The sequence below is a fragment of the Cavia porcellus genome, unplaced genomic scaffold (genome assembly GCF_034190915.1).
Source record: "Cavia porcellus strain 051 isolate PalLab524CR breed Dunkin Hartley unplaced genomic scaffold, mCavPor4.1 scaffold_7, whole genome shotgun sequence".
Lineage (NCBI taxonomy): Eukaryota > Metazoa > Chordata > Mammalia > Rodentia > Caviidae > Cavia > Cavia porcellus.
The window spans coordinates 50,756,209-50,761,259 of record NW_026947490.1 but is presented as its reverse complement, the minus strand read 5'-3'; the positions used below and the strand labels follow the sequence as shown (position 1 = coordinate 50,761,259).

The window sequence follows — 5,051 nt, the reverse complement described above, 5'->3', positions numbered from 1 at the left end:
CTTTGGACAGGGGATAAATGTTTATTGAGAATGTGGAGGTATGGAGTGAAAGTGCGGGGAGAAAGAAAGTCTGTTTATAATGGTTTCAGCGTCTTTGGAGAAGAACTAAAGTTGGTCTCCTGAAAGAGTCTGATTGCAGATAAGGTTAAAGACAAACAAGCAGCAAGAACAAAACTATAAAGATGAAATCTCGTCACACAAACTAAGTGATGGGGCCTCTAAGAGTCATCAGCCAGCTGGAGAAAAAGCAAAAGCTACCTGCTGGCTCTCGGATTTATTAAAGGCTATCAGTACAGCCCAGATCATCTCCGTGACACTGTGCTTTGTCCCCTCCACTTTAGGGTCCAGTTCTACTAGGTCTGTGGCTCGATTCATTGCCACACCATACTTGGCATGTCAGAGGAGAACACACTCTCTAGCACATCAGAAGAGTGGCCAGCACCAGGCGTGCCAGTGTTCGCTTGTCCATATGCTGAGGGTCATTTACCCTTGCTCAAGAACAGTGTCTTGGAGTTTTTTCACTAATCGCTGTTTCTTTGTTATATTGGTCACTGGATGAGTAGTCATGTCAAACAGCAGGAAATTCTGCCCCTGAGTTGTTAGAACACCTTTCTCTACTAGATTCTTTGCAATTTCCTCTAGTACATTTCTTAGCTGGTACTGTAATTTAAAGGGAACAGTTGTGTCCATGTTTGGACAGTTTTTGTGGGTTCAGTGGCTTTGATGTATTTGAGAGTTTCATCCAGTAACGTATCACCTGTTGGGAAGTACCTTTCGGTCTAATAGGCACTTCTTTTGCAAGGTGGGGGGTCTCCAGACAGATTCAACATGTCATGGCCACTTCTATCAAGATGCCCCCTCTCAGGCCAGATGATATGCAGTCAGTCCAGAAAGATGTGTGAACTTTTTAATCTTTTAGTCCCAAGAGCAATACTTCTTCCACAAGAGTGAGACATATGTCCTTTGAGTCTCCATCATTATCTAGATTCCTCTCTTGACCAGTGTCTTCCTCACTTTCTACCTTTTCAGAATTTGTGCTTACGTCTGTGCGACGGGTCCGGTGAGTTAATATGATCATTCTCACCTGTTTCGAAGATTACTCCTGGGTTATGGCTGGAGGCAGGCTGCAGCTTGTGCTATATTTTAGGAGGACACCTGTTCCTTCCACCCCACCGTGTCCTACTGGGTAAAACACTTCTCAGCCACGGCGAGAGCACAAATGTACTGCTTCTTAGATTCAAGAGACTGGGTTTGAAAGTTTTACTTATAGTACTCATTTGTGTCTGTCTTTATCTTGTCTCACAACTCCCTTGTATGTGTTCCCTTCAAGTGCAGGGACATCTGCTTCATTTTGTGTTTACCCTGCCTTGCATAATGTGTAACACATGCTCAGAAGAAAAAATTAGCTAAATGGAATCAAATATTCACTATTTATTTCTGTTTCTATGGCTACTTTATTCAAACAGTGCACAGAATGTGCTTATGTCACTAAATGACCAAAACATAAATAGTTTTTGATATATTTAAACAACATGCCATGTTGATGCATTATCTGTCTGGCTTCATGAAGTAACTAACTCAGGTATTTAGGTCAAAACTTTTACATAGTTTATAAGGCAATCAAACATTTTAAATAAAAGTTCATTTTTCAAGAAGTTTTCTACATAATGAAAAGTCTTGTGCAATTAAATTTCCTACTTCCTTTTTCCAGAGTTAGCTACAAAGTATGAAGAAGTAGCCCGAAATGCTTATTAATGTATTTCCATTCATCAGGTTTAATCTTGAGACAGAATACTTTATGTAAGTACTGGACTTAAGTAACCCTTCATTTTCCTGACAGTGACTGGTGATATCCCCAAAGGTCAGCCAAAGTTTTCAGTATGCCAAACCTTCATTTCCAGGGAAAACGTTAGCTCCATTCCTATTGTAAATATTTTTAGCTTATTTTTGTACATGGATGTCTAGGTCAGTGTTTTCTATCTTACATTGAAAATAGACTGGAATGGCCATATAGAAGTATAATCAGCCTGATGATTTCAGTCATTATAATTTAACAAATGAATTTAGTCACAATTTAATGATCTGATTTAAATTACTCAACAGTTTTAGAATTCAGATGATGTGATTTGCATATATGTGGCCAGTAAACCCTGTATTCTAGTATAGATTAGAACAATCTCGTATTTACCACAAAGAAATAATAATAATAGTAATTATTATTATTTTGGTGGAGTACAAGAACTTCAACTCAAGGCCTTTTTATAGAGCTAGATCCCCAGTCCTTTTTCAAAATAGCCAAGCTCAGGTTATTTGTAAACGACAAAGGTTTACTTTGGTTTACAGTTCTGGAGTCCCAGGGTACTGTATAGACATCTGCTTAACTCTATTCTCTATTGAGGGCCTTTGCAGCTTTAATTTATGGCAGAAATTAGAACAGCATAGAGGTCACATAGCAAAAGAAGAAGCAAGCAAGAGATGAGATAGAGGTAGCCAAACAAATCTGCCCTTGTGATTAATACAGTCTTCTAAGAACCAGAATTCCCTCCTTCCCACCAGGCAGCATTAATCTTTGATATGGATTCCTCGTCCTTGGCCCTCACTCCTCCCACTAGACGTTACCCTCAAATGATGCTGCATTAAGAATTAAGCCTTAGCATGTAGCACACACACAACACACACACACACACACACACACACACACACACACACACACACAGGAATTAGAGTACACATCCCAACTTCCCACAAGGAATGTAAACATTATGTACTACACACGTACTAATTAAATGAAACTTTTAAAAAATATACCTTCCTTATAGTCCTGCATACCACTCTAAATACTTACTCAAGAGAAAGGAGAAGAGATGTCAACAGAATGACTGGTACATAATACTTTATTTACGATAGAAACAGGAAACAATTCAAATAAATGCCGGGAGCAAAATGGATAATTGTGGTGCATTTGTTCATTAGGATACTAGTTAATCAGCAGTGAAGAAAAAGTTTAGACTAATAAAACATGCAAAGTCATGAATAAATCTCAAAAACATATTGAACAAAGCTTTTTCAAAAGAATATCACATTCTGTGTCGTATTCCATTTCAATGAGATTCTAAAATGGATGAAATGAGTGCAGTGTGAAAGAAAATTAGACTTCTTTCAGGAAGCAGGGTGAAAGTTGATTAGAAGGAGAGATGAAGGAATTTATAGGTGTAATGGAAATCTTTTACATCTTGAGAATGATAATTACATGGATGAATACACTCACCAAAATTTATCTAATTCTTTGCTAAAGATATTACCTCACTGCACATACATTTTGCTTTAATTAAAAAAGAATCTGTAAAGGTCCAGTGTGGTCTTTTTCTTTGTGGCCTCTCTGAGCTCATGTCCTCCAGCCTTGACCTCAGTTTACAATGCCCAGGCACCGTGATGTCCTTGTTGCTCTTCAAACCCACCTCACGCTCTTATTTGCACTTGCTGTTATCTTTAATTCAAACATTTTCCCCCAAACCCTTCACAGTTTGCTTCCTACTCCATTCAGGATTCTGGTCCCTTGTTGGCAGGTAAGAGACCCTGGACCACTCCCCTGAAGCTCTATCAATTCCCTGACATCCCCAAGTACTATATATTCTTCCTTACTCTATTTTCCTTTTGTACTACCTGATACTGCTTTAATTTATTTATGTTTTATTTGCTTTCTTCTCTCACCGGAATACAAGTTTAATGAGGTAGAGCTTTTTTGTTTCTCATTGTAGATTCCCTCAGTACTTAAACAATGTTGAGCAAAATGTAGGCCCTCATGAAACAGCTGCTGGATGAAGGAAGGAGTACATCTGTGGCTTTGGTTAGACTTTTATTATTAATCTTGCCTCATAAAGACAAGAAAAGTGTATATTATCTTCTTGTCTGCACATTTCCGGGCTTCACTGCACTTCAGACTGTCCTCTCCACTCTGCAGAATGCAGCAGTATAGTCTGAAGGGGCTGGAGTGAGTGAAGGGCACCATGCTGCCTGTTTAGGGGCACTCGTGTTGAAGTGAAAACTGGCAATCAGTTTGACAGCCAGCGAGGACACCACTAGATAGCTAGTGAGTGGACCTACGAGGAGCAACTGGCTCTCATTTCTCCCTGTGTTGGCTGGAGGAGGCTGAGACTTGACCAGTGGCCAGTGCACACCTCCTACTTCCTTCCCTTTGTACTCCCTGCACCCCAACAGACTGGGACAGCATGTTTCGGTGTCCTCCTTGGCTACCAAAGCACCATTTTCCACTCTTAACATGAGATAGTCATACAACAACCAATACAATCAGACCATATTATTGCATTTTTGCAGAATGGAGAGGCCATGGCAGATTAAGATCAGGAAACTAGGGATCTGTTCCCTTCTTTGCATATCCAATGCTCACAGCAAGCTTTTCAGAAGATTCTCTGGTATGGGCTCTCACCCACTGAAACAGGTCTGCAACATACTACAGAAGTGAACTTCCCAGGCACTTCTAGGTTTTAGTCTAAGAGGGTTCCCTCCTGTGTACTAACCTCCTATGCTGCAGCACTGGCCCTGTTAAAATAAAGACTTGGTTTGGTATTCCTGTAAACCTGTTTGTGATTTATTTCTTGAGTAGCGTGGGATCTAAAAGTTCTGTGAATATCCTGAGTAGTGTGGACAGAGTGAATAAAACACTCAGACCCGTTGGCACTGAAGAGCTCCAAAAATCAGCACCCAATGAAGACGAATAGAGACATAACACCTGGACATACGGTATCCCGCACAAGCTGATGGTGACGGCTACAACCAGACTTGTCAGCTGTTGGCATGATTCACAATTTCTACCTGAATTGAGCAAAAGAACCCTAGGCTGATTGGCAGTGGGAGAACACTGAAGCAACCTGTCCTGGTGCACTGGGGTGGGAGGGAGAACGGAAGGCAAGCAGGGGGAGGGGTAGGCACCTGCTGACTAAGCCACATTCCTCTCCAGCCAGGAGGGAAAAGTAGGTGCTTCTCATCTGTCTGAGAACCCAGAGAGGAAAAGATAGGTGAGAAGAATAATA

The 5,051-nt window shown here is 40.6% G+C and overlaps 1 pseudogene; it reads right to left on the bottom strand.

Moving 5' to 3' along the window:
* Nucleotides 1–228: 228 nt before the first annotated feature.
* LOC100730629 (Golgi phosphoprotein 3-like) lies at nucleotides 229–1,078 on the bottom strand (annotated as a pseudogene).
* Between the last annotated feature and the right edge of the window lie 3,973 nt (nucleotides 1,079–5,051).